Genomic DNA, 9,466 nt, shown 5'->3' with positions numbered 1-9,466 from the left:
GAGAGGTCCAGGGCCTTAAATAGGTAGAACCCTGGAAGCACTTTTTTATCCCTCCTGCCCTACAGGGCTATTGTTCCAAGTAAAGCGGAAGCACAATTAGATCAACTCAACTGAATTGTCTCTTCTTTGAACTGAAGTTTGAACCATAAAATGGGTCATAAAAGGTCTGTGCGTCCTAACTCATAGATATTCTGTATTCCAAAATTTCATACTGGTTGAACTTTTTCATCAAACTGTGGGTTAAACCTCTCCATACCATTAGATCTAAAAAGTTGAAACTGACTTCTGATAGCTGTCGAACAAAGTGATACAGTCCCTTCATGTTCCAGACCCTTGTTCCTCATCCAGTGCGTCTATTTTTAAAAGCTTCCCTTGTGACATCTAGATAAAAAGCTGTAGGATTTGGGGGTAAAAGAGTAGGAGACTATGTGGTGATAGAAAAATGCTTTGACTCTCATAAGCTCCTTCAACGGGTTTCAGCCCAAACTCACAACAGACATTTAGAACCTGCACACCAAGAAAAGCACACACCAGAAAATTCATCCACCACCTCCTGCTTTCATCTACTTCAAACTTGAAGATTGCTACCTCTTCTTATTTAGCATCTGATGGTGCATCTTCAAATTGTTACTAATATTTCTAAGAAATTTTTTTCTAGTGTTTCTCCCTTAGCTCAGAGGAGAGTGGCCTACACTTGGGGGGAAAACACCAACCAGGCCCACAGTGTCCTTTCAGGGAAGCAAATAGGAAATCAGACACTAGAGTAACGTGAAGGGGTGAGGTATCTTCTTATGTGTTGCAGGATGGAAAAAAATTGAAATTCAGTTTTACTCAGTAATTGAATTCTATGCCATAGTCCCTCCAGGGCCTGTGATTCTGAAGAATGTGTCTTAATTTCTAAAGGTTGAAAGAAAGTCTTGAAAGAGATTAGAGATTAGGGATGTAATTAAGGATTGGGTGGAATGGCAACAAAAACACAAGGTAAAGGTTCCACACTGATATTTGAGGAGGCAGGGGGTGGGGGGGGGGGTGGGGGGGGTGGGGGGGGCGGGGGGAGGGAGTTTTCAAAAAGGGTATCTGCTTCGCCATTTGTTGAAATTTGCATTAGCACCAGATAAATGATGTTATGAAAGATGGTGAGGCAGTGGAGGGGGGGTGGGGGGAGGGGGAGGGGGTATGAGGAGGGGGAGAGGGGGAGGGGGTGGGTCTAGTCAGTATTAGTTGCCTTTCCAAGAGCCATTCTTTCTTCTTTTTGTTTAAAGAATCCTGGCTTTATGGCCAGCTTTAGGGAATTAATCATAGTCTGCACTAGAGGAAGACAATTTTTTTAAAAATAAAAAGCCAGGTAATAAATATTTGGGGCTTTGCAGTTCATATGATCTCTCACAACCCATCAGTTTTGCCACTGTAGTACAAAACAACCGTAGACAGTATGTATGTGAATGGGTGTGGCTGTGTTCCAATAAAACTTTATTCACAAAAACAGGCATCAGTCTGGGTTTGCTCCAGGACCATAGTTTGTCAAACCCTTATCTAAGGCAACATAGCAACTCCAATCCCTTTTGCCAGTGATTGATCTTGTCATACGTAAGTGACCTACTTTTGCTGACTATGAAATATGAGGAATTGAGTTAAGAGATTTCTGATAAAACATTTCTTTCATAATAAAAGAGAGAGGGTATAAGAAAAAAGTGTTTTGAGTCCTTCCCGCCTTGTTTTCCTTTGAATACTTGTTTGAGGCCACGGTGCTCGAAGTTGCGGCAGCCATCTTGTCCTCATGAGATTCTAAGTTGGAAAATAAAAGCCAACAGCTGAGAGTGGTGGAATGGCAGAAAGAAAAGAGCTAGGATTCTTATTAAATCACTGAACTGCCATTTATCTCCAGATGTCTTGTTGGGAAAACAATATCCTGAGATTAAGTCATTGTGGTTCTAGTTTTCTGTTACTTGCACCTGAAAGCATTCTTAATTGATACATTCACAGAAGCTCAAAATGTAAATGGAATAGTTTTAATAGTACCTTTAAATTCTTCTGAACATTTGGGATATTTTCTGCCTTAGCATTGGAGCATGAGCTCATATAAAATGAAAATAAGGACTACCCCAAAAAGTACAGAATTGCCACTGTGGAAGGTGTGGAGATTACACCAGTGCTATCCGTGGAGGAATCACCATGACTATAAAAGAGGTTATTTTTACATATAAAATCATTTTAGATCAGGTTTTATTAACAAGGGGAAAAGAGATTGGGGATATGAATAAAGGCACCTAATAATGACTGCCACATCAGTGCAATTACTGAAATAATTATTGATAATTTTAAAGTGTCAAATAGAAGTGAAATTATGTGGTTTCTGTTTAAGAATTCAGGGAAGCCCACAAACTATTGTAAAAGTTTTTGTGTAATTAAACCAAAAAGAGTTTTATGTTCTTCAGAATGCTCAGCCTAATTGGACTCATGTCCCCTTATCTTCACTCAGTAGATGTTTACTGATAGCTCTATAGTTCAACCCTTTCCCTCTCTCTGTGGCCTCCGAGTGTTTCCGTATGCTATTTCCTCTGAATGGGACATTCTCCCTTTTAATTCTAGCTCCCGGTATCTCAATCTCGCTGACTCTAACTCAACTTTCAGGTCGCAGATAAGCGTTATTGCCTCAGGAAAACCTTTTTCTAACCCCATATGTTCACATTATGTATTTTCATGGCTGCCTGTCATCCACCTATCATTATGCTCGTTGTTCTATACTATAATTATTTTCTTTATTATCCATCTTTGTCACTTATATGCTCCACGAGTTCTAAGATAATGTCTGCTTTGCACATCAGGATCTAGCAGATTGCCTGCCCCATGTTGCATATATACTTGTTGACTAAAGAAATTAATGAGACGTCGTATAAACTGTGATAAAAGAAAACTAAAGACAGACCTAACATAATACTGCAAAGTGGCTAAGGCTACTACAGAGTCATGAACAAGATGCTACAGTATACAGAACAAGTGAGTTTAACCCATGGCTTGAAAAATGTGTTGACCAGGTAGAGCATTTCATGCAGAAGAGATAATAGCTACAAAAGACTACTAAAATCCCGAATCAAGGTAACTGTAGTGGGAGGGGGTGACTGGAAATTCAGATATATTTTGAAAGTAGAATCAATATTGTGTGTTGAGAGATTGGTTGAGAATATTGAGGAAACAAGTGTTCAAAATGACTTCTGCATTTTTACCTGAGGCGACTACAGTGGGAATAACACCATTTATTAAGTATGGGTTAAAAGAGCAGTACATGTTTGGAAAGCCAAGAAAGTTAGCTAAGCTTAGGATAAACAGAATTTGGGGAACTGGGGAAACTTTGGGTATAGATAATAAGAAATCAAAGTTTGAAGTGGAAGACATGTTTGAGGGAGTCCGTGAATCTGCCTGCAATGTAAGAGACTCTGGTTGGATTCCTGGGTTGGGAAGATCCCCTGGAGACGGGATAGGCTGCCCACTCCAGTATTCTTAGGCTTCCCTGCTGGCTCAGACTGTAAGGAATCTGCCTGCAGTGAAGGAGACCCAGGTTCGATCTTTGGATAGGGAAGATCTCCCTCCAGAAGGGAATGGCAACCTACTCCAGTATTCCTGCCTGGAAATGAACAGAGGAGACCAGTGGGCTACAGTCCGTGGGGTCATAAGAGTCAGACACGGCTGAGCAACTCACACACACATGGAGCACAGAAGATAGTTGAAAATAGGGGTCCAAATGAGACCAAGCCCAATTCATCTGCAAAAACATGGCATGATTATACAGTTACAATTGCTTCATCAAAACAAAAACAGCTTCACTTAGACATACAAAAGAATTGATGCTTCCTTCAGCTGAGCTGCCCCAGGAAGCCCTGCATTCATGCTGTCTCTGCTGCTACTACTGCTAAAAATATTTTCAACACTTTTTTTTTGGAGCCATCCTTTGAAAAGTGAAAAGGGTATTTTTTTGAACATTCTCTGTGATGGCAAATCTTCATTATTTAGTATAACTTTTATTGGGGGGGAGGAAGAAAAACTTCAAGGCTAAGTCTGATGAATAAAGGAAATGAATAATCATATTATTATCTAAGATCATTTTGATTTAAAAAAAAGGAAGTAGCAATAGCAAGAAATTTTCTTCTCTGACTTATAACTGAATTTTAAAGCAATTTTAATTCAATATATATTTCTGCAGTGTCTATAGGCTAAGCACTGTGCTCTTTGTGCACAGTAGCAAAAAGGAAGCTGCTGATGTGTTTTGAGCCATAGCATTTGAGCAAGAAGCACCATTTGAATAAATATTAAGGTCCCCCAGTTGATTCCTTTGAGAGGCATATTACTTAAAGAAGTGTTATATCTTCCAAGCTTCTTCATGGTTGGGCTGGATGCCTCTTTATTGTCTTCCAAAGCTCTATGTGCATATCTCTTTGATAGCACATTCATATAATATTGTTATCACCACATGTAGGTTTACTTCACAAGAGCATCATTATTTTATTCTTCACTACCATGCCCGACACAGAGCAGTGGTTAATAATTGCTTGCCCATTAAATAGGTAGGTGGATTAATGAGTGAGTGAGTAAGTGAAGCATAATTGAATTTCTGCTCAAATGGCTCAAAGAAGTCTTTCCCCATCAGCTCACCTAAATATCTACACACTGCTATCCCTGTCCGTCTCTGTGTTTTTATTTGCTTTACTTTTTTTCCAGAGTATTTATGTGTATCTGAAATTATGTATGTGCTATCTATTTTTTATTGTCTGTCTCCCTCAGTAGAATGTAGCCTTCATGAGAACAATGGCCTTGTCTGGGTTATTCACAGATGCATCCCCCAAGTGTCTACAACAGCTACTGGCAGAATACTTTCTTTTTAAACAAATAGATGCATTTTCAGTTATATGTTGTTATGTAATAAATTACCCCAAAATGTAGTGGCTTAAAACAACAACAATTTTATTATATCTCATGCTTGTGAGGGTCAGGAATTAGGGCAAGGGTCAGTTGGGAGATTCTTCTAACAACTGAGGAATCTTCAGTGATATTCATCTTGGAGGTGGGCTAATCTGGAGGATCCAAGACAGATATGCTCACATTTCTGACTCCTTGCCAGAGATGACTAGAAGGCTGGGCTTCGATAGGCCTGACGCCCGGAGGGCCTACATCTGACTGTCCAAGATGGAGTTCTTAAGGCAATCAGGTTTCTTCCTCAGTGGTTGAGAGCTTCTAAATGAACATTCAAAGAGGTATAGGCAGAAGATTCAAGACTCTCTGTTAATTAGCTTCCCATATCGCACTCTCTCTATTCATCAAGCAAGTCACCAAGTCTAGCCTATATTCAAGAGAAGGAGAATTGGACTCCATGTCTCAAAGGGAGGGTTAGCAAAGAATACATGGTCATGCTTTAATCTTCTATGTTGCATGAAAGAAAAGTAATGAATATGTAAAATTGGGTAAGGGTTGAAAACATTGATTGCTAGGTAAGCTAGACATAAGTAGCCAAGAGAAAATAAATTACAACCCAGACTTCTTTTCTCTACCCACAGAAAGACCAATTTTTAGCAAACTCCTAGAATATGGGGCCTATTAAATACTCTCTATATGTCAGCCACTCAGGTGACTACTTGACACGTATTCTTTGAATTGGTCCTCACAAAAACCACACTATGGTGTCAACTATAGTCACCCCCATCTTAGAGATGAAGAAACTGAGGCACAGATACATCAAGTCATTGTTTAAGATATTAATACACCATCAGTGAGTGGTAGGAACCCACGTCCAGTACTCTTGCCTGGAAAATCCCATGGACAGAGAAGCCTGGTAGGCTGCAGTCCATGGGGTCGTGAAGAGTCGGACACGACTGAGTGACTTCACTTTCACTTTTCACTTTCATGCATTGGAGAAGGAAATGGCAAGCCACTCCAGTGTTCTTGCCTGGAGAATCCCAGGGATGGGGGAGCCTGGTGGGCTGCCGTCTATGGGGTCGCAGAGAGTCGGACACGACTGAAGCGACTTAACAGCAGCAGCAGCAGGAACCCAAGTAGTTCAACTCCAGAGCCTACATTCTTATCCATTAAGCTATAATGCTCTCAAAGTAGGCATCATCATATACTGCAAGGCTGATATTTCTCCTTAAGAAAGAGGAGGAAGGGCCTATTTAAAGAAAGTGAAAAGAATGTGAGCTTTAGAATCAGCTCTTTGTCATAACCCTGGCCCTTCCTAGTAATAACTGTGCAACTGTGGGCAAGTCATTTCTTAATTACTCATCTGTAAAACTGGGATGATGATATCTAGTTTGTAGGATACAGTGAAGATGAAAGTGAATATTTTAAAGTGCCTAGAATAGAGCCATCACTTACAAAGACTTAAAAAGCGTTAGTTCCTTTCTCAAATACATAATGAGTGCCCTACTTGTAGGGAAAATCAATCCCATTGGGTGTCACAATTTTTTCAGAAGTTTTCCTGGTATAATTAAATATTTATTCTGAAAGGGAAAAAAAAAAAAAGATGCTCCAGAAATTTAGACTTATCCTTTGGTGGCTCGGTGGTAAAAAACACACCTGGCAGTGCAGGAGATGCAAGAGACTAGGGTTCGATCCCTGGGTCGGGAAGATCCCCTGGAGGAGGAAATGGTAACCCACTCCAGTACTCTTGCCTGGAGAATCCCATGGACAGAAGAGCCTGGTGCGCTCCAGTGCATGGGGTCGCAAAGAGTCGGACACAACTTAGCGACTAAACAACAACAACCTTCACCAGTTCAGTTTCTGCCCTATCTAGTGTGGACGATAGAATCAATTCTATTAAAAGCAAGGTTACCACTGACACAATAGTAATGGCCTGTCAACAACATTGTTCAGTGGTAATAGAAGTAGTTTTAGAAAAGACTTACTTCTTAGTTAGAATGAGCTGAGAAATTAAACTGTAAAGAAAAATGCTGTAGATTTAGTTCCTAGTTCCGTGTTCTGCTAAGAATCACGGCAGAGAGATGGTGGTATCAGAATATCAGCATTTCTAACTTTCATAATCGTACTACTATGATTAGCATGAATATTTTATTACTGATAGTATATAGGCATGGTTTTGTAAGAAAACTTTCTTTTCTACAGCTAAAAGCACAAAATTGGTACTTGGCCACTTATAATTGTTATGTATAACAATGTACACTACTATTTTAAGTCTTAAATTAGCTACTTGCCTGACAAATAACAGAGAATATCAATTGCATTTACCATGCTCAAATTCTGTACTCTCTTAAAAGGGAGAAGAAATAAACTCGAGAGCAAACAGGAAGCCCAAGTATATGGAACATAAGGGCACCATTAGACTAGGGAAGAACTAGGACAGCTTGTGATGATGGAAGGAAAAAGCTTGTAACTATCAGAGGAAGGAGGAGGAAAAAGTAGATACAAGTCAAGTGCAGAATATTTCAGCCTTGAAGTGAAGACAAATATATGACAAATACAAAAGATGGAAACACTCTTGAATTCTAATAATGCTATATTTACAAGCACCTCACTTGAAGACCAGAATTGTTGCCTGGAATATATTTCATAATTACCTAAATTATAAAACCAGAGTATGAATCTTAGACTAGAAGGATCCCTCTAAAGCAACAGGATATGATAATTACAGAAGAGACATGGGCAGGGAAACAAAGTCTGATTATTCCAGTCTTCTTGAAAATATAAAGTTTTTTGTTTTGTTTTGTTTTGTTTTGTTTTTTACAAAGAAGACCACCAGAAGCACCAGGATTTTGAAGAGAAAGATTTCAGAGAGAACCTTAAGAGAAATGTGGAAGATCGAGGAGACTGCCTAGACTTTGAGAAATCAGTCTTTGAGCAGCAAACTATTGTTGACACAGAAATCGAATGTGATAGGCAAGTGTTAGGTTGGTGCAGAAGTAATTGCGGTTTCTGCATTGTTGAAATTTGCCCTTTGATATTGGAAGGCATTCTATATAAATGTGGTTATCTTATACATCATTTTAATGTGCTTTTCTCACTTTATGTTTTTTGCTATGATTTATCACTTGTTGTTTATTTTATATTTATTTTAGACTATGAAAATAACCTTAGACAAAAAGTAAATTCGAGTGATTTTCTTATTTGAGTTCAAACTCAGTTGTTGAGTAGTGAAGACAACTTGCAACATCAACAATGAATTTGGCCCAGGAACTGCTAATGATCATACAGAGCAGCGGCGATTCAAGAAGTTTTGCAAAGGAGATGAGAAACTTGAAGATGAGGAGTGCAGTGACTGGCCATCGGAAGTTGACAAGGAAGCTGATCCTCTTACAACTACATGAGAAGTTACCCACGAACTCAACATTGACCATTCTACAATTTGGCATTTGAAGCAAATCAGAAAGGTGAAAACATAGATAAGTGGGTGCCTTGTGAACTGACTGAAACAAAAATTTCATTTTGAAGTGTCATCTCCTCTTTTTGTATGCAACAACAATGAACCATTTCTCGATTGGATTGTGATGTGCAGCAAAAAGTGGATTGTATATGACAACCAGCAATGACCAACTCAGTGGTTGGATCAAGAATAAATCAAGAATAAGTTCCAAAGTTCTTCCCAAAGCCAAACTTACACCAAAAAAAGGTCACAGTCGCTGTTCGGTGGTGGTCTACTGCTGGTCTGATCCACTACAGCTTTCTGAATCCTGGCAAAATCATTACATCTGAGAATTATACTCAGCAAATTGATGAGATGCACTGAAAACTGCAATGCCTGCAGTCAGCATTGGTCAACAGAATGGGCCCAATTCTTCTCTACTGCAATTCCTGACTGCACATCACACAACCAAGGCTTCAAAAGTTGAACAAACTGGGCTACAAAGTTTTGCCTCATCCTCTACATTCGCCTGACCTCTCACCAACTGACTAACACTTCAAGCATCTTGACAACTTTTTGCAGGGAAAACGCTTCCACAATCAGCGGGATGCAGAAAATGTTTTCCCAAAATTTCATCTGATCCTGAAGCCCAGATTTTTATGCTATAATAATAAACAAACTTGTTTTTTGTTAGCAAAAATGTGTTGATTGTAATGGTTCCTATTTTGATTAATAAAGATGTGTTTGAGCCTAGTTATAATGATTTGAAATTAACGGTCCAAAACTGTAATTACGTTTGCACCAACCTAATATTAAACAAAGCTTTTACAGCCAATGACTTACAAAGGAGACACAAATCTCTGTTAATTGTATAATAAGTGCGTTTCTAAAAGCCACCTATGAATTAGCCAGTGGAGGTCAATTAAAGGGATAATGGTCTACTCTTTGCCTATTAAGTTTTTATTCACCAAATCTGGAAGGCAAACAAGAAAATAAAATCAAAAGAAAGTGGACTCAATGATGGTATTCAAGCCCTATAAAACTCAATCTTTCTTTATAGTCATGGAAAATTTTGTGTATTATTGCACTGGGGATTTTTGTGATTAGCACACCCATTAAATGAGA

Source organism: Budorcas taxicolor, chromosome 5 (genome assembly GCF_023091745.1).
Source record: "Budorcas taxicolor isolate Tak-1 chromosome 5, Takin1.1, whole genome shotgun sequence".
Classification (NCBI taxonomy): Eukaryota; Metazoa; Chordata; class Mammalia; order Artiodactyla; family Bovidae; genus Budorcas; species Budorcas taxicolor.
Note: the sequence above shows the minus strand (reverse complement) of the source record.